This window comes from Fundulus heteroclitus, chromosome 22 (genome assembly GCF_011125445.2).
Source record: "Fundulus heteroclitus isolate FHET01 chromosome 22, MU-UCD_Fhet_4.1, whole genome shotgun sequence".
Taxonomy (NCBI): domain Eukaryota; kingdom Metazoa; phylum Chordata; class Actinopteri; order Cyprinodontiformes; family Fundulidae; genus Fundulus; species Fundulus heteroclitus.
The window spans coordinates 6,951,565-6,972,694 of NC_046382.1; the positions used below are offsets into that span (position 1 = coordinate 6,951,565).

At 42.5% G+C, this 21,130-nt stretch overlaps 1 long non-coding RNA gene across 1 annotated transcript; it reads left to right on the forward strand.

Moving 5' to 3' along the window:
• Positions 1 to 17,964: 17,964 nt before the first annotated feature.
• On the forward strand, positions 17,965 to 19,697 carry LOC118557132. Its single transcript, XR_004927630.1, has 3 exons — positions 17,965 to 17,995; positions 18,440 to 18,553; positions 19,616 to 19,697. It is a non-coding gene; the product is annotated as an uncharacterized LOC118557132 (long non-coding RNA).
• Positions 19,698 to 21,130: the final 1,433 nt, after the last annotated feature.

Genomic DNA, 21,130 nt, shown 5'->3' on the forward strand with positions numbered 1-21,130 from the left:
TTATTTCAACCTTCAGAACCAGGGATATACCCAGAGAGTTCTGATGGTTCTAGTTGTTTGCAGCGACCACAGACTGTATATATACAATGGATCATGGATATAATGGGTTCTACAGTCTGTGACAGCGACCCACGGACAGACAGAGACAAACTGGGTCGGCTCCTTTTCCTGGTGCCGCTGTAGGACTTCATCACATTTAGAGTCCAGATGCTTCTGTTTTTTATGTTTGAGCAGGAAAAGAACCTGGGAAGTGTCTAAAGGTCTGATTAGTAAAAATGTTACAGTCCAGAAGAAGTTCTGCTCTGGAACTGACATGAACTTTCAGCAGAACAAACGGGAAAAGGAGGAAAGAGGGAAGCAGGACGTTTCACATCCAAGTTTATTCTGCTGGACCTTGAAGGCATGTTGTTCTGTCCAACTAAGGTTCTGTTCCTCTTTGACTGACGTGTCTCTGGTCCTGGTTTGATCCGACCCGCTAAACAAACTGTTCCAGGGTCTGTTCTCCCCCATAATGTTAGCCATCAGAACGATGTGCAGGCTTTTATCTGAAAATCAGAACCATGAAAATCAAAATTTTCTCCTCTGATCTGGTTTTACTATTTTGTTTAATTCATGGATTCTTTGTGTTATTTGTTGATGAACTTTGGACTGAAATGAAGTTGTTTATTTCATCAGTATAATTTATTCCTGTAGTCGGGGTTATCCGCAGCAGGAATGTCTTCTGCTGCTTTTTAAAAGCATCCACAGAGTCCAGGGATTACAGTTAATGAGGCTTTTTCCACAGTCTGGGTCCAACAGCTTGGATGGATCTGTCTCCTTGGATCCTATTGAGTCTGAGGGCACATCAGCAGGTTCTGCTCTGAAGATCTCCGGCTCTGAGCTGGACTGTAAGGCTGAATCCAGTCCCAGATGTAGGGAGGGGATGCTGCCCATGCTGCACTCTGAATGTCAGAACCAGAATTTTAAAGTTGATGCCATGTGCTACAGGGAGCCAGTGGAGATGTTTTAAAACAGAGGGAATGTGGGCTCTTCTGGTAGTGCGTATCAGGATCCTGGCAACAGAGATCTGGACCAGCTGTAGACGGGCCAGCTCCTTTTGTTCAGGGAGGTGAACAGATTCCAGTTGTCTAAAGGAGATGAAACCAAAGCATGGATCAACATCTGGAGCTCATTTTCAGAGACGATTGTTTGTAGCTTAGAGATGTTGCCCAGCTGGAAGAAGCAGGTCTTTAATTGCCGTTTTATTTGGTGTTGGTGTGAAAAGTAGTTAGTCAGTAGCTCAATTTATGGACCTCGGACATCTTAAAAGAACAATAAAGATGGTAGGAGACAACGCTAAACTGTTGTATAATCCTCCCTAAAGCCCAGAACAGAGCAAACGTCTGTTTCTCCACAGGTTTAAAGAACAGAAATATGGCAGAAATCCCACTAAAACATTCATCCTTTAAACTTTTCTGCACATCAGTCTAATCTCTCTGGTGTCCTGCTGATTGTTGTCCATTTTTACAACCCAACTCTCCTCCAATAAAACACTGCCTCAGCAGTTTCGTGGAGGAATGCTGACCCTGTGTTACCACAGCTGATGGCTGTGGTAACACAGGGTAATTGACGTAAGCACACACACGTTAATACAAGGTAATTGACAACCTGGTAAAAAATGTAGAGTGGCAGAACAAAGCTGGATGAGCAGACAGAAGGTCCACTCTGTACGCTATTGTCAACTGTCATATGACAATTGATGCAAACATATTAACTTCATTTATTTTAAAAATGTAAAAAAAATTAAAATAGTGGTCAGAACAATAAAGTGCAGCGTTTTTTCATCTATTAAATGTGTTTCATTTTGGTCCCATAAAATGGAGCCTCTTACAGATGAGGAAAAATATGCCTTTAAATTGATTGAATCCAGTTTTTTAATATTTTAATTTGGTAAATACTTTTTAAAAAAGGTTATTGTGCATCTGCCAGTTAAGTAAAAATAAACTCATATAAACCAACCCAAGAAACACGACACGCCTTTAGATGCCGAGCATCTAAAGGCGTGTCGTGCTAGTTTTACAACTTCCAGAGAAAGATTTCCTGTTTTTCTGGTTTGAACAGAGCCGTGCATGGAGCCAACGTGACGTGACAGAAACAGTGTTTACATGCAGGACTACTCTGAGAAACACAACTTGCTACAGTGGACTTGCCCCAATGTCAGAAGTATGAAAACAAATCCCCACCACTAAAGAATCCAGTTGGTTCAGATACTGGTTGCATCAGACCTGAACAGAACTTGGATCATCAGAACAACAATCAACACACTTAAACAGCAGCAGAGTGTCTGCGGTCACACTGGGAGTCGTGAGAAGGGTTCATATCTAAAAGGTGAGACAAGATTCATCCACCAGCTAACAGATTTTACATATATAACTGCAAAATATATAACAGCGTGTATATTTCTCATCCAGTTTGGCTTCAGTTTAAATTGTTTTGGTTCTGAATAAATTTATGTTATCTGTCTGAAAGGTCATCAGCATTGTGAACGTATGATTAAAATGAGATCTGAGCTGCCTCCTATTCATTCTGACAGCTGCTGTCTGATCTGTGGTCTGACCCATGATGGCCACCCTGTAGGCACGTCAGCCTAGCGGCCGGCAGCTTCAAATGGGGCATCCATGTATATAATGTCTATGTGTTACGACCCCTCCCCAAGACAACAAAAGGGAACTTCTGGCACTGGGTGTAACACAAAGAAAATCAGTAATCCTAATCAGTAGGTGTTCAGTAAAAAAAAGATAGTTTATGTGTAATGTAGGTAGAACTTTAATTACAGAAGTGCAAACAGAGGGAAGCTTTAAGCTTCAGGGTCTCCAAGGCCAAAACAACAAACAACCCCCCCCCCCCCTTCTAATTATAAAATAAAAAGAAAACACTTGCTAGTGGAGAACTGAAAAGTACAAAACCTAAACTCCCTGGCTATCCACAAATCAGGTGAAAACAGTTAAACAAAAGGACAGATAACCCCTACCAGCTTCCACTGTGAAAAGGAAAAACAAACTTTAGTTAGACATTTGGTTGCTCACAAAATGCTCACAGCAAAACCATTTAAGGTTCCTTACAAACAGTTCACAAACAAGATCACTTCAGATCAAGACCCAAGGAGAGAAGAAAAGGGGTCTGGCATCTCCGGTGTGAAGCTCTGTATGGAGTGGCTGACAAGCTCCAACACATTGCACCTGTGACAGCTTGGATTGTGATCCAGGTAGAACTGAAACACAAAGAGAGATCTCTCATGTAGAGAGCCCCTAGAGGTCAGTGACTGTAACAATGTCTGCTGGCTGTCCTCTGCATGCACAACAGTGACAGCATTGTGGGAGAGCTACCCGGCATTAGTTCAGCTGTTTTTCGGAAAGTGTCTGAAGACAACACACGTTTAAGGAGAAAGAAAAATGCGCAGGAATGCATGTGATGCTGACTCGGTGGTTATTTGTGTCAGAGATGGCGTATGTGAAAGATGCCCTGGAAACCCTGAAGGCCTTGTCTCTTTCTTCAGAGACGGGATGCCACAGCAATTACGGCAAAAACAGAAGTTGACATTGCGCTGAAATCTCTGAAATCTATGACTCAAAGGGATGGAGTGAATATAAGCATTCTAAAAGGGGAAAATGCCAAGAGGAACACTTTTAAGGGAGTGAAAGTGTCTGAGGCCAGTGAAAACCAGCTCAAGAAGTCTGAGGAGTTCTGCTCAAACTTCTTCCTTCTGCTTACTGAAAACGTCAGGCAGAGCATGGACGATGCAAACCGTGCGCTGTCCGCTGCTTCGGTGCTGGATCCATCCACCTAGCCATCTAAAGAAGAGGGCTGCGCCCTGTTCGGCGACACCAAAGTGCTTTATCTGTGCAGAGCCCTTCACATTAATTCCACCCCTGTACTTTTACTGAAGGATTTTAGACAATACAAGCAACGAGGCCGGATCGGCGAACACCTGCAAAAATTGATGACTGCATTTCACACGCTCCTAGTTTCCACAACAGAATGTGAGAGGGGGTTCAGCGCAATGAATGCAATTTTGACAGAGCAGAGGAATAGGATGATGATACAGACACTCAATAATCTTCTCTTCATCTGTGAATGGCCCAGAAGTGGAATTTTTCCCTGCAGAAAAATATTCAATTCAATTTAATTTAATTTATGTAGAGTTGTGGATGAGACAGGGCAGACATGCTGCTGCTGATGCTGCCACAGGGAAAATTTTGACAAAACCTGAGATCCTTCTCCAAACCAGATTGTTCTGCTAAGACTGGGTAAATATTTTTTAATTGCTATTGTTTCTTAACAAGCTTTGGTTGATATGTATGGATTAAAAAACAATGAGCCACTCAAATAAATGCACAATGTACTGCAGACTAGCCTATACAATGTTAAAATTCACCTCAAAATGTATCTCATTCAACTTAAAGCACCCGCTTCGACATATGCTTAAAAGCCAGCTGATCTGAACCTATGGTTTGCGCGTTGCTATGTTGACGCCCATAGTGAAGTGACAAACTTGCCGATGTGATCATATTTACGAAAAAATGCGTGCCATTTAGCCTGATAGTGATTATTAGACCAACTCCTTTTTTTCTGATTTTCCTTCCTGACTGGAAAGAGGAAACGTACGCTCAAGATACGCTGCAGCGGCAAGCATGCAGGCCATATAACCTTGTTTTTATGTTCATTAATAAAACTTTTGAAATGAACCCTCCCTCTGGTGTTTTTTTTTTTTTTTGCAAATCGCACAGTGGAAAGAACCAAACACAAAACACAAGTTAAACTTTTCCGCTGAGAAGGGGAGACGAGCAGACGGAGAATTGCACTCCCTGAAAGTCTGATCTCAACTCTGCTGGGACATCTTTGTCTTCTGCTTTTAGTGTTGGTCTTCAAAGAAGGTTTCAGGAGTCCATACTGGAGGGGTCAGGAATTTACCACATGTGGGTCTCACACAAAGAGGGTACAGGATTTTATCATTGTGGTGTTCAATCAACTGCAACCACACTAATGGATAAGCCAGACATTTGTTATCTAGCAGCACAGTTCAGTGATTCTTCTCCCCGTTTGAAGAAGAAAGCAGAACATTCCTGCAAGCCACCTCCGAAACAGACCAAATGCCTGTAACTTAATGAAAATAAAATGATCACATTTATATTTTTCCTAACACAGAGGCCTTAGTCCTTGATGTGGCCAACACAGGTTTAACTCTGACCTGTGGTCCTTTGTCTCTCCCCCTCTCTTGTACCCCCTTTCCTGTCAGCCCACTGTATAAAAAACTAGCCACTAGTGCTGTAAAAACCTCAAGAAAAAAAAACATTTCTAAACTCTGGCAGATCTAGAATTACAAAGATTTTCATTCAATCAGGAAGCAGGAAAGAAAAGAGGCCTTCTAAATAAAACCATGTATAAAGAAACACAAAAATGACAGAAAGATGGAGAAATTGGATAAAGATGGAGAAAGATAGAAGCTGGCCACTCATTTAAAGCTGTATTTTAAAATAGTAATGGAAAGTTAAGTGAAAGGAAAATCTTTGGCCTCCCCCCAAGGCAAAATTCCTAGGGGAAACACTGCTGTCCATTTGTCTCTTGTTTGTCTTCTATTGCTGTCTTTTTTCTTTTTGATTTTATTTGTGTGTCCGTGACTGTAGCCGTATTTCCATCCAATTCTCATTTGAATTTTCATCTTCCTTTAAAATGTCGCGAAAAATTAAATGTGAATCACATGCGTTTCCATCTACTGGTTTGTCGCAAATTAGTGTTATGTTGTCATATGGTGACACTATGCTGTAATGAACAGGAAGTAGAGTTTGCCAACTAGCATTGTCCACAGATAATGTAATGGAGCGAGGTTTTAATGAATGTGCTGCTATTTTGACTAAGGCATGCTCGAGTGTCTACTTTTGTTCACATGTAACTGTTGTTGCTTCCAGTCTTGTTTTCCAAAGTTATGAGAACAATCAGAAAGACCCCGGCAGCAGAAACACTTGATCAGTCATGTGTGTTGTGCAATTATACACTGTTTAAAATTATTTAATGTTTATTAAATAACTCTCTGTCTGTTAAGTGTTATCTGGAGGATATCAGCGCTAAAGCTGATATCAGGACAATAGTTGAAAGGGATGATACGAGCACTAGCGATCTTTTAACAGCATACTCTGCACACACATAGAATAAAGGAGTGACAACTTCTCTTCAAGTTCAAGAATCTAATAACAGAAATAAAATGAACATCCAGAGAACATCACTATATAATACTGTTTATCTGAATTATCACCATACTTCATTCAATAAATACTCTCTACTAGGTCAGTAAAACTTAACTGAACTACTAAGCAAAATGAATATAAAAAGAAACCTAAGCTAAGGAACTATTCACATGTAAAATAACACAAAAGATGAAACAAGTGTGATTTGCTCAGTAAAATTATTTACTTTAGGGACGCTCGATTTTATCAATACGATTCGACCTCCGGGAGCTAGGGGTCGCTGCAGCGATTGGTCACCAAAATCGGTTATTTTATATCGAACGATGGTGGAGCTGAAACAAACAAGCCTTATGCTTGAAACAAACCCTTTTTGAATGTCCGGAACCGAAAGTTACCAGAAACTAATAGCCGTTTGGCTAGCGGACATTCAGCGCTAACTTTAAATACTTCAGCTTTATTGTTAGACATAATGAGGGAGCTGGTTATTATAAACATTAATATTCCATCAGTGTATGAAACCCCTATGGAGATTACGTTTGTTATACCCATAAAAACACACTCGAATCACATCGGCAATGACATGGTACCAAATGCTAGCAATGAGCTACGACTGTTAGCTGTTTTTGTTTAAACAACCATGTGTGAGCATTACACAAACATTTCCAATTGACCATGTAACCTTTCCCTCTGGTTTCTCTGCCGAACCTGTCGGTGCCTAGTGTGAGTTCGGTCCACTTTGGCCATCCAAAGGAGAGAATATTGGAAACATGGAACCGTTGGTCCTTGTAGCAGCAGGCTAGCCTGCGGCTCTGCGGCCTAGCGGAAGCATACATGTGGCCATGTCCTCCGGTCCGGTTGCAGTCTCAAGTTTCTGGCATGCAGCAGGCAAGAGAGCCATACATGGGCCCTCTTTCAGGCCCCATGTATGGCTCCTGTAGGTGGGCGTCTCCTTTAGAGTCCCAGGAAGGAGTAGAACATGAAAACTGTGGGCAGACTGGATCTGATGTAGCTTGCAGGCGTGGCTCGCCAGCCACCCTCTCTCCTCGGAAGCCCCATGGGAGAAGAAGCAGAACTGAGCTTCTGGTCAGAAGTGCTCTGACCTTTTGTCTGTGGGGGAGTGGTTTGGGTTCATGGCAGGCACCCTGCCGAGAGAGGCCGTCCCAGCATGAAACTCTTTCTCACAACCCCCTTCTGAGTTGTCCTCCGGCTACATGACCAGAATTCAATCTGACATCAAATTATTTCATCATGGCTTTACTATGGCACAACATGTGAAATAAATGTTCTATACATCAGAACTGATTAGTCAAATGTTTCCATCTCCTCTAAAGCACATTTACTGTTTTTTGAAAAAGTAAAAATCCCCTTGAGCGAATGTAAAAAGTTTTTTACGAAAGTTTGTGAGTTATTTGAATTTTGCCTTTTCCATCAACCTGTTCTGATGCGATATTTCTTAATACAAATTAGAAAGATTAATGGAAATACGACTTTTGTGTGTATCTGTATGAGAGGGAGTGAGTTTCTCTGTCCATATTTTTTTCTTCTTCTGTCTGTTTGTCTCTCTCCTCTCAGGACTGTCTCCATCTGTTATGAATCGGGGACAGAAGACCCAGTATTCTGCCAGAAAAGCAGAAAGTATAATTAGAGAAGGTTTAATGACGGAATCCAGGCTCAGTCAGACTTCAGAAGGCGGCGAGCTACAGAGTTCAGGTGGTGCCGATATACAGTCTTCGGAAGGCCCCGAGATACAGGCTTTGGAAGGCGCCGGAATACAGGCTTCTAGCAGGACCTGGCTACACCCTTAGGGCGGCGCCTGGCTACCAGGTACAGACGGGACCTGACTACGGACCCCAGAGGGCACCAGGCTAACGGTCTCAGATGCCCCCAGACTCTTCGAGAGTAGGACTCTCAACAGGAGGCCCTCCTGCACCTCAGACCACGACAGCCTGTGCAGCCACTTATAATGTTGGCTGTCCAGCCGAAGGTGTGGAGGGCAGACCTTTAGAAAGGAACCGGGGATTTCTGAGTCTCCATGGGGCCCTGGGTGCTTGTCAGCTCGTCAAGACCCAGAGTTGCTGACTGGGAGAGGAATCATCTGAATCCCCTCCTCACAGGATGCTGGAACCTGAGTTGTATGTGGATCCACCTGGATCCCCAAATCACTGGCTGGCGGAGAACTCACTTGACATCCCACCTAACGGGCTGGTAGAGAATCCACCGTTGCCGGAGTGGCAACCTGCACAGCACCCCCGGTGGCAGGAACGTCAGCTTGCACAGCACCCTTGGTGGCAGGTTGACTGTCGAACGTTGCACCCATGCTGACAGAAGTCGAGGCGTCGACCAGAACCTCAACGTCGACAGAAGCAGGATCCGAGGTGCCGACTGGCCCTCTAGTGGCAGGCACAGAGTCTGAAACGGTAATTGTTTTCCCAGATACAGGGACAGATTCTAAGGTGGTAGCCGGGCTCTCAGCAACAGGAACAGGATCTGAGGCGGCCACCGGGCCCTCAACAACAGGAAGAGAGTCGTCCAATTCCCCTGCTTCTAATTTCTTCATGGCGGGTGATGAAGGGTGATTGTATAGTGTCCTAAGAGTGGTTCTATATTTCTCCTCCAGATTCTTTAATTTTACCTCCAGCTCGGGGGAATATTGAGAAAACAGTAACTTCCTCATCCATTTAATGGTGGAGATAAGGGATCTTATTTCCTCAGCTCGCCTTAAGAAAAAAATTACCAGAGTCAGTGGACGGAGCTGTGGCTGACTCAGCTGGAGCAGAGACAGACTCTACTGAGTATACTGGTGGAAACGGAGCCTTAAAAGAAGCGGAGCAGATCTCAGGCAAACAAGAATCAGGAGCAGATGGAGGCTGAGTGGATATGGCTGACTGACTTGCTGGGGAGAAGGAGTTATGTTTGGCAGGTCTACGACGGCGTTTACGAAGCAGACCTGAACGGGAGCACAGCGAACCAGCATCTGCCTGTGGGGATGAGTCGCCGTGAACTCATGCAGGCGGACACGCCCCCTCCATGTATTCAGGAAACTGATCTGGACTGAGGAAGAGATCGGGACGAAGATCAGCAATCACAGCTGCCTTGACTTCCACAAACAGACTCGGGTCTGGATAAAAACTCCAAGTAGATCCGACACCAGAGTCCTTAGGTCAGTTAGTCCCCCTTCTCTGAGCGGGGAGTGAGGTATGGGCGTCAACCACCATGATTCTTCCGGAGCATAAGGTCTGGGCTGCAAGCGGGTTCATGTTGCCAACCAAAAAAAAAATAAAAAAATAGAAAACAAAAAACTAACTTGAGTGGCAATGGGTCTGAAGGGGCCAGATCAATCTGTTATGAATCGGGGACAGGAGACCCAGTATTCAGCCAGACAAGGAGAAAGTATAATTAGAGAAGGTTTAATGATGGAATCCAGGCTCAGAGTCAGGAAACAGGTCAAGGTTCGGTTCACAGACAGGCTGACAGGCTGACAGGCTAAATAAGGACAGGCAAGTTCGGTGGTCAAATAACAGTCCAGAACGGTACACAGACAGGCGAATTACACAGGAAGAGATCAGGCAAGCTCAGATAATCCAAAGAACAGGCTGGGTCTGGTACACAGGTTATCAGTCAGAAACAGGCATGAAAAAAATAGGGGTCAAGCTGGCTCAGAATCAGGAGACAATCAGGTTAATATCAACAGGGCTATCAGAATATAGAACGCTGGATAAGACTCACCAAAAGGCTTTAATTGATCTGGCACTGTGCAAAGGTTTGAAGCAGGAATAAATAGGGAAGTGAGCAGGTGAACAGGAGTGAAGACTAATTACCAGAGGCAGGTGACAATGATCAGAGGGGAGGTGGTGACTTAAATGAACCGAATTGATTGGCTGGTGTCTAAACAGGGAAGTGACAAGTAAACAGCTGACAGAATGCTGGCAGGTGAACTGATTAAAGGCTGGTGACAGAAGTGATCTGAGCAGGCCAGTAGAACTGATAACATAAAACAAAATACAAAATCAAACCACAACAAATGAGAACAGACAACAGAACCTGGGAGAAAACAGGAAAACAGGGCAGAGTCATGACAAATTTTTCTTTGCCCAGATTTATAACTACAACATGAAACAAAATGATCCATGTCTGCCAAATTAGAACTGAACAAGATTATCAAACCTAATAGTCTGATCATCAGCATGCTCTGATAAACTGCATTAAATGCAGCAATGAGACCCAGTAAGAAATATAATTCAAAACAATTACTAATGCAGTCTCTGTGCTGATGTCTGAAGCCTGAATGTAAACCACTTAAAATATTATTTTTCATCATAAAGAGGTATATTTTTTCACAAACTGTTTTTTTCCCAATAGTCTTTAGAAACAGTAGATTTGGTTTCTATAAAGTGGTTGGATCTCTGCAGTTTTTTGAGGCAGTTGAAAATAAACTGATTGAAAGGAGGTGATTACTATCAGCAATATTTCTGGGGCAACACAGCTAAAACTGGTGACACAAACCTGGTGGGAATACATCCAGGCAGCAAGTTGTGGATTGCAGGTTCTGGCGGGTTTCTGACAACAATATAACAATGCATCTAAATGTTAAACTCATTTAGATGCTGTAATGATTCTGGAGCCTTGGTGGACTAATTCAGGAGGAACAGGTGGTGAAGGGTTGGTCAGCCTGTCAACAATAGTTAATAAACCTCTAGCATTTTTAGTACTTTTCTTGCTAATATCAGAGAAATACAGTACCTACAAGAATTCACATGATGATACCATGAAGTTTTCTGAATTACTGATCAGGGAATCTACATCTGAAAAAAAAAGAACAAGGCACTAATCATGCTCTCCTGAGCACACACCCACTATTTGATTGTGTTTTTGAATCATAAAACTTATCAACATTATTCAAATTAAGACTGCTCCAATACAATTTCTACATGTGGGGATAATATAACATCACATCTGGGTCAGAAAAATATCCAACAGTAAAACGAAAAATCTGGTTTAATATTGAGGATCACAATCAGACTGCTGTTCTTGGTGAGGCAGAGGAAAATCAGAGTTTCTCTCAGACGTCCTGCCAGGGATCAGGATGTCTTCACAGTCTGTTACCATTGTAACATACTCAGCATCAGACTGATCACTATTTATAGAGGAAAGCAACCAGAGTTTTTCTGAATTAAGGGTTTGCACACAGTAAAACTGAGTTTTTACATAACCAGCTTTCTGGAAAGCCCCAGGCTCTTAAGCAGTAAAACAACAGAAATGAATCCGAGAGAACCAGTTAGAATGCGGATCTGAATTCCTCCCACTAACTCCTCCTACCTGCTCTGCTTCCATCACAGGTGAAGTTTCGCCACCTTCCAGGAAGCAACTCAGTTATGTCTCAGTCTGTTGTTCAGATCTTGTTCTTCAACACTTTGGACCATTTGAACAAACTGTAAGTTTTCTTTGTTTCATAATGGAACTTTGTCTTGAGAAACTTTCCTGTTTGTTTCTGCTCTCTGATGTTGGAATGACATGTCAATTTCTTATTTTGGCACAAAGTTTCATCTCTCTGTTGTCTGAAGACTATTTGACAGAACAAAATGTTTAATGTGTCTAAATGTGAATTTTTTTAGTACTAATGTTTTGTCAGTAATCATGTTTACTGTTTGTTTCTGTTAAATAATACTGAAACATTTCTTACCTTTTTATTTCCTGGATCAAAACAATTGTTCTGCAGCTCCTTCAGTCTTTCCAGTCAAACTGGAATCACTTCATTCCTTCAACATCATGCTATAGTTTTGGTTGTTCTCAAACATTTTCTCTGGTTCCAGATTTTATGTTTGATTTAATTTCATTATATTTTTTAAACAATAATAAAAGGAGAATAAACATTCTGATATTTTTATACTCCTCCCACCAGTTGAGATCTGGTGGGAGAAGAAATCCTAACAGTTTGGATTTCCTGTTCTAACATCCTCTGAAAACTAACCAGTGATAGTGAGTGGATGCTTTGAACATCGATAATCCTCTGCTGCATGGTCCGGCACAGAATAGTAACATCGTCAGGCCAAGATTCTGCCAAGAAACCACCTGTTGTTAATAAACAGGCATGGAGGCTCCAGGTCCAACTTCCCCCCTCTTCCAGTGCTGTTCTTGCAAGAATTACTCAGCCCTGTGGGAACAATAAGTTGCTATCAGAGCACTAATGATCTTTTGGATGCCTTGTCTTCGCCTTGATTTCGGGCAAAAGGAGATCCATTGTCGAACATTGTCTCCTGGACACTAGCAGCTAAACTGGTGACAAGCCTGTGTTATTTTGGGGCATAATTCTGTAGTTAAACAGGAATTGTGTCAACCTTGTCTCCAATATATCCCCTTTTACTCTCTTTAAACCCTGTTTAAACGTCTGTACAGCCCTTTCCGCCAGTCCGTTTGATGCAGGGTGGAACGGTGCTGATGTAACATCTTGTATGCCATTTTTTTTAAGAATATTTTGATCTCATAGCTTGTAAGGCATGGACCATTGTCTGAAACTGTGATCTGGGGTAAACTGTGTGTGCTAAAATACTGTCTGAGCTTCTCTTTTGTCACCTGACTAGCAGCTTGACTTGTGGGATACACATCTATTCATTTTAAATGTGCATCTAGAACTATGTGAAACATTTTGTCTGTAGTCTACATGTAGTCTATTCCAGGGTGTGTCTGCCCACTGCCATGGGTGGAGAGGGTCTGCAGTGGGAGCCTTCCTATTTTCTGACATGTGTGGCAAGACTTTATTTTCTATATCCCAGTCCATCCCTGGCCACCACATATATGAACATGCCAAGCCCTTCATCTTTATGATACCAGGGTGTGTGTGGGGCAGCTGTTTTAACAGGCTAGACCTTCCCTTCTTGGCAATAATGACTCCAGCCCCCCACTGTATACACCCATCCTTTACACGCAACTCTAATCTTGTCTGACTGTAGGTCTGAACTGAGTATCCACTTCTTTGGGCCAACCTTTTAGGCACCATGACAGCATTTGTGACAGTCACTCATCTTTTGCTGTCAAGAGCTTTATTTGGGCTGTTGTGATCGGTGGGTCATCCGTCACATCCAGCATGAGTACCTGTCCTGTGCCCTCATCTTCTGTCTGTGGAAGCGACAGTCGGCCTCATGAATCTGCGTTTGCATGTACCTTGGCCGGCTTGTACACCATCTTGTATTCATATGCTCTCAACGGGGTGACCCACCTTTGCACTCTCAGTGATCCCATTTGTGGCACTCGTGGGAAAGAGATATCAGTGGCTTGTGGTCTGTGCTGATTGTAAACTTGTGCTAGTGTTTGATCCCAAATATGATGGCTAACCCCTCCTTGTCAAACTGTGAGTAACGTTTCTCAGCCTGTGTTAATGTCCTTGACAAAAACCCCAAATGGTTTTCACATCCATCTTCCATTATGTGTCACAACACGTTGCCGACTCCATACAGTGAGGCATCACATGCAAGCACCAGGTCTTTGTCTTCTGAATAATGCCACTTCAACCTTGACTGATTTTAGCAGTTGTTTTGTTAAACACCGTGTCCTTTTCTTTGTCCCAACACCACTGGGCGTCTTTCTTCAGTAACTGGTGTAAAGGTACCAAGACCGTGACAAGGTTAGGGAGGAACTTGTTGTAGTAATTTGGGAAACCCAGGTAAACCTTCAGCTCAGTCACTGTTGTTGAAGGTGGAACTTCCTCAATGGCTTTTACTTTGCTTTGCAATAGGTGCAGACCTTCGGCATTGAATTAATGACCCAAATATTCCACCGGATCCTGTAAAAATGCACAATTATGCCTGTGCAGTCACAAGCCGGCTTCCTTGGGTCTTTTGATAACCTCATTTAGCATTTCTAGGTGCTCTTTAGTGTCTATCCATCTGAGCAGTATATCATCTAAGCAGACTGCTACCCTGTACAGACACTGTAGCAAGCTTTCCATCGTTTTCTGTAAGATAGCTTGAACTGATGACATACTGAAGGCAAGCCTGTTGTAGGTGAAAAGGCCACGTTGTGTGTTGTACTGTTTATTATGACTCCTCATCCATGACAATCTGCTGCAATGTAGATCAAGTTTTGTGAACTGTTTTCCCCCGATAGTGCATCACATATTGTGATGATGCCATCAGGTTTGATGACGATCACAGTGGGTGCTTCCCACTCTCCACACTTCACTGGGGTATATTGTCCTCCTTCAGAAGTCTTTCTAACTCCTCATCAACCATGCCCCTTATGGTAAATGGAACAGAGTGAGGCCTGAAAAATGTACTCTGATTGTTGTTTGCATTCCTCTAACTTTCATAACTCTTCTTTAAAAACTTCCTCATGCCTGAAGAGAACTTCCTGCAGTCCATGTCTCTCTATTTCTACATGCTTGGTCTCATCCCACTTGAGCTTTAAAGGAGAAGTCCGGTCATATTCAGAATTCAAACTTCTGAAAGTACTTTAAATATAAAATTATCACATACTGTTCTTTTAATTAAGAGCAATTTTCATTTGAATGTGCTTTATTGGAGGCATCCATGTTGGTCAAAGAACAGTACTGCCACCTCCCAGTTTGTGATGTCATGGTGCCGTATCGGCTGTTGAGCAAGTCCCAATGCTGATTAGAGCACCTGTCTAATGTTCTTCTCTGTAACTGTCTGTTTCTTTATTTACACAATATGTTCAATAAAGTTTTATATAAAAAAAGTCCCAATGCTGACAAAAAAAGTCCCAATACTGTATCTGGTATATGTCACAACACACTATTATCCAAGATGGCAACAACTGGTGCAGTATGCAAAACAGTAATGGATTTAATAGCGACAGCGATAGGAGTTCTGTGGATTTATTGTCATCATTTGCTAGTGATTTGGAATATATGGAAGACTTTCTTGATAGCAACCTGACTAGGGGCAATATTTTCCTCTGTTTTGCATAATTCACCTGTACCTGTGCTACACCCACTACTGTGATTTTCTCCCCACTGTATAACTTACGAGAGAGCTTGGTTTCTTTTACCTGTGGACGGCCCTCTTCAAGCCATGTCTCACATAACTAGTTTTAATTTATAACGCTAACACTATGTTCTGTCTCAATTTCAAACTTGTGTTCCTTTTTATTTTGTTTCATTCTTACTTCAAATGGTTTAACTCTCTGTATTGATTGTCTGTTGCCAAACAAGTTAGAGTGAATGCTTCTTCCTCCTCATCAAAACTATTTTCATCATTTGTCTTTCACATACCTTGTGTCATCTGTGTGTCCATGTATGGCGCCGGGCCCGGTGTGCTATGTTATTTTTCTTTAGGGCACATGTCAACTTTATTTTTCTTTCTGGCGCTGCATGGCCTGGTGATACTTTCCCACAAACATGGCATTTTGCATCTTTAAAGTTGCATTCGGTGGCGCTGTGATGTTCCCAGTTACACTGGTAACACTTTTTCTTTTGTTTTTCTTTTTCTACTCTCTCCTTTTTCCTTTTTCCTCCGACACTAAGCTGTTGCATGCCACTGGCTACCTTTTGTCCCGAGCGTTCCTCTTAGCAGTTGCCATGGCTATGGCAATCTGAAAGGCCTTCTTGAAGGGCAGATCACTCTCTCACAGCAGACACCTTTGTATTATATCCTCATTAATCCCGCACACCTGCCGATCCCTCATAATCTGTTCCAATGTAGAACCAAGGTTGCAGTCCTGAACGAGCCGTCTCAATTCTGCTACATATGTGCTAATGGACTCAGTAGGCTGATGGGAATGAGAGTCTAACTGATATCTTTACACAATCTCACTTGGCTTCGGATTGAAATGCTCCTTCATCATTGTTACCGACTGCTTGTATGTTTTGGAGCTGGGATTATCCCGGTTTACAAAGTTTCTCATTAGCTTGTATTTGGTTTCACCCACCATACTAATAAAGATAGCTCTTTGTTTGTCTTCATCAGCTATGTCATTAGCTTCAAAAACTACGAACCTCAGAGTATTCTGTTCCTTTTCATCATATGAGGACAGGGTGCCTATCATTGCACTCATATTTGTGTTTGCTTGTCAAGGATGTTAAAAATGTGCTCAAAATTGGTATGATAAAATAATTTATGATAAAAGGATTTCTCCTTTTTGGAGCTGTTGGTTACCTGGAGTATCGAGAAATTTCGAAAGCGTTGGCAGCTGTTTCGGCCCCTTTCAAGGCTGCCTGAACTATGTGAGCAATATGTCGTGCTACTGCTACCAACGCTCAAACTGAAATGTTGTGTAAGCAGAACTGTAGGCCAACTGTGGTTCCTGAACTTGCTGGCAGGAGGGAATAGATCTTGGAGAAGATGGAAGCTCAGCTTTGGCAAAATGATCACAAATTTGGCTTTTTGGAATTGCCCTTTGAGAAGAACCAGTAAGACAGAAAAACAAAGGTCAGCCTGCCTAAAACAATTGTCAGAATCTGGCTACCCCGTGTTTGACTTGAAAGGCTGAATATCTTAATTTCTCCTGGATGTTATGTAAAAGAGACACTCTGTGACATCTGTGACCTAGAACAGAGTGCTACTGAACAGCCTGATAATGTTTCATCACTATCAATGACTACCGCCTCAAGGGCTATGTGCCACAGTTCACAGACCTGCAAACACACTCACACACAGATACGATTACAATAACTCCCGTGCATACACAATCTTTGCTGTGCTTTTCTTCTATCTCTGCTGCTTTCTATTTTAGCTTTAGTATCAGAAACGTAAGATCAGAGACCTTGAGTGGTAGCTTTAAGGATTTTGTTAATGTATAAACGGAAGCAATTAAGCTTTTAATTTTAGCAATTAAGCTTGTGTAAAGAATCAAGTTTTAGATCCTATAATTCAGCTGAGATACAAAGAAGGGTTTAAAAGATTTATTTAAGCAAACGGTGTAGCTGGACAGGTAATCGTCAGACTCAACCACAGCCACAGGAACCACTACAAAGAAGAGGGACAAGCTGCAGGACAAACACTGGGGAGCAGTGTGCAGTAAATGTGAGCCACTAACCTTTCTTCAGTCCAGAAGGTGGCAAAGAATGCAAGCCATGGATCCAGGTGGTTGGTGTTTGTTTTTTTGTCAGCCGAGGAAGCAAGCCATTTGCAGCTAGAAGCTGAAGGTTTAATCAGGGAACAGTCCAGGGTCATGCATGAGTAGTCAGAGCCAAGGAGAGGTTTAAGAGGGGAAATCCAGAAATCTTTGTGTAGGGTCTTTATCCAGCAACGAACCTTGCAAGCTCCCTATGTTAAGGAACTATCATACCTTCTACCTTCTTCTAACTGACTGTATTATTCATACTACACTTATCATGTCGAACGCTGAAGCACTTCCACTTTGGCTGGAAAGTCTTTACCAACAAATAGACCTTTTCAGATGCAGCCAATGTGAAGAACTAAAGCTTCTTGTCAGAGCGAATCACTATGTCAGTGGATGAAATGTCATTGGATGAAATGCTACTAAATGTTGCAGTAGAAGTACAGCAGCTGATGGCAGCTTCCTCTGCCTCTCACTGCTGTCTGACTGCATTCACTGACACTGATATGAAGCAGAGATGAAGAGCCAATCAGAGGAGGAGCAGCTGATCTTTTTCCAGCACTAATGATGTAAAGGATGATCAGAGTTGATGTGCAGATGAATGATTTGTGTTTCCTCTGCAGGTGAAGGTAGAAAGTGTATGTGAGCTGATGTGGATGTGAATTCAGCAGCATGGATCAGTGTGAGGACAGAGAGGAGGGAGTCCCTCCCTCTACAACCACTCTGTGTGGGGAAGCTGAGAGCCAGAGCCACGCTCAGAGGTGAGATCAGCATCTCTAAGTGTCCAGAGCCCTTTTCACACAGCGTTCTCACTATATCAGGCCAGAAGAGACCAAGTGGTCCTGAAGCTGCTGCTGTTCCTCTTTGCTGCTTCATCCAGACTGAACAGAGCAGCTCAGCATGGTACCAGTGGGTTCTGACAAACAGCAAGTCAGTGTTGCACAACCAGCTGAGTGACACCAGCCTGTTGCTTAGAGCTCTGGGTTCCAGCAGGACACATCTGGAAAAACTCGCCAACTTCCAGAACATTTCCTGGATCTTGATGGCCAACAATTGTTTAACATTAAAACATTTAACTTGTAGACAATCACATCTGGGTCCCATTTATCAACCCAGTTCCTGCCTCCTGCCTCCATAATGTAAAAGTTGGCTGGTATTTATGCAGAACCTACAAGGATATGCTTTAATCCTAGTATTTCTGTTAGGTTTCATCATAGAGCTGAACCAGAAACAGAACCCAGCTGTGTGTCCTTAAAGAGCGATGGTTCGAAGTTCCTTCCTACGGACTTTAGACCTTCTGGACCTGCATCCTCAGAGAGGTGAGCGTTATCCAACTGCTGTAACTCTGGAAACCTAGTCAGTCTGAAAGGTTTTTATTCCAACATGTGTTTAACGTCAGCTCAGCTCTTTTTCCCACATTTCTATGTTCATATGAGAAGCGGTGTGTGTTGGATGTTCTCCAGAACCACAGCAGTGAAAGTGGAAAGATCGGATGTTGTTGGAGGCGTCCTGGATGCTGCTACATCATGTTTAACAGCTCTGATCTGTTTGCTTTTGGGCCTCATTGATTAGTTGCCATCATTAAACACTTTTCTCTGGTTAAAGTCAAAGAATTAGTTTGGACTGGAGCTCACTCTGATTGGTTCTGTTCCATGTTAATGAGCTAACTGGACTGTTTAGTCCCTCTCTGATATTCATAGTGATTAAATCAAATTCATCATGGAACCAACTAGACTTTCCTTGTTCTTGAACTGTTTTGTCATCTTATGTCCTGTTTTTTCACATGAGCTCTTAAATATTTCAATGGGGTAATTATATTTCAGATGAGCTTCATACAAGTTTGCAGAACTGCACCAACTTATCAAAATGTGTTCAGAAATGCTCTGGTCTAAATGCTTCCCTTCACTTTTCTTAAAGAGCCAGAGCCACGCTCAGAGGTGAGATCAGCATCTCTAAGTGTCCAGAGCCCTTTTCACACAGCGTTCTCACTATATCAGGCCAGAAGAGACCAAGTGGTCCTGAAGCTGCTGCTGTTCCTCTTTGCTGCTTCATCCAGACTGAACAGAGCAGCTCAGCATCGTACCAGTGGGTTCTGACAAACAGCAAGTCAGTGTTGCAGAACCAGCTGAGTGACACCAGCCTGTTGCTTAGAGCTCTGGGTTCTAGCAGGACACATCTGGAAAAACTCGCCAACTTCCAGAACATTTCCTGGATCTTGATGGCCAACAATTGTTTAACATTAAAACATTTAACTTGTAGACAATCACATCTGGGTCCCATTTATCAACCCAGTTCCTGCCTCCTGCCTCCATAATGTAAAAGTTGGCTGGTATTTATGCAGAACCTACAAGGATATGCTTTAATCCTAGTATTTCTGTTAGGTTTCATCATAGAGCCGAACCAGAAACAGAACCCAGCTGTGTGTCCTTAAAGAGCGATGGTTCGAAGTTCCTTCCTACGGACTTTAGACCTTCTGGACCTCCGTCCTCAGAGAGGTGAGCTGTATCTAACTGCTGTAACTCTGGAAACCTAGTCAGTCTGAAAGGTTTTTATTCCAACATGTGTTTAACGTGAGCTCAGCTCTTTTTCCCACATTTCTATGTTCATATGTGAAGCGGTGTGTGTTGGATGTTCTCCAGAACCACAGCAGTGAAAGTGGAAAGAATGGATGTTGTTGGAGGCGTCCTGGATGCTGCTACATCATGTTTAACAGCTCTGATCTGTTTGCTTTTGGGCCTCATTGATTAGTCGCCATCATTAAACACTTTTCTCTTGTTAAACTCAAATATTTAGTTTGGACTCACTCTGATTCCATGTTAATGATTTAACTGGACGTTTTCCGTTTCCCATAGTCATAGCGATTTAATCAAATTCATCATGGAACCAACTGGACTTTCTTTGTTCTTGAACTGTTTTGTCATCCTATGTCCGGTTCCTTCACATGAGCTCTTAAATATCTCAATGGATTAATTACATTATATTTCAGTTGAGCTTTAGACAAGTGTGCAGAACAGCACCGACTCATCAAAATGCTTCATTTTTCTTTCAGAGCTTTAGTATTAGTTTAAGAAACTAATAAAATCCTGATTTCACTACAAAGAATCACAATGTGATATTATAGTTTATTACCCACCCCTAGTATAGACCGGTCTCCTCAGTCTGGGGTCTGTGGTTCTGGACATTACCTGTTGCTTTTCTTTGGGAGTCAAGAAAAGAAATCCAGGTCTTCCAAGTGAGCTCTCAGATGTTCCCAGTTATATTTTCAGGCAGTGTTTTGATCCGTTATCTCTAGAAATCAGCTTCCCTGTTCTAATGAAAATACACTCCCCACCCAGGCCACCGAAGGTTGCCCCAGAAATGCCCAAAGCCCCACCCCAGTGGGGGCAACAGACCCCAGGACCAGACCCACCAGGCACCTCAGTTCAGAAACATATCAGACCCCCAAAACCCAGAAACCCTTACATCAGCCACAACACCTCATACGACAAATCCAAAGGCCCTTCTGACCTCATAGGTGAAAGAGGCCAATCAAAGGAGGCTCAGAGAGACTTGAACTGATATACAGAGTTCACTATACAGAGAAAACACAGAACAGCATATGAAAGCTTAATCATTTGTATTCATATATTTACAATGGAAAAGAAAAAGAAAACATTAAAAGACTTCTTTAGTTTCATTGTAAGAAAAGGTCATCACTAACTTCAATGCATAATTATTTCTATTCATACATTAACTATAGCTAAAATAGAAAGCAAGCAGAGTAGAAGGAAATGAAGTGAAGGCAGTGTATGTGCATCTGTACGTTAGTGGTTGGTTCTATGTGTCAATGATTTACACTAAAAAAGCGTTTTGTCTTTGACAAGTGATGGGGCGTTTATCAGGGGATGAATGGAGCT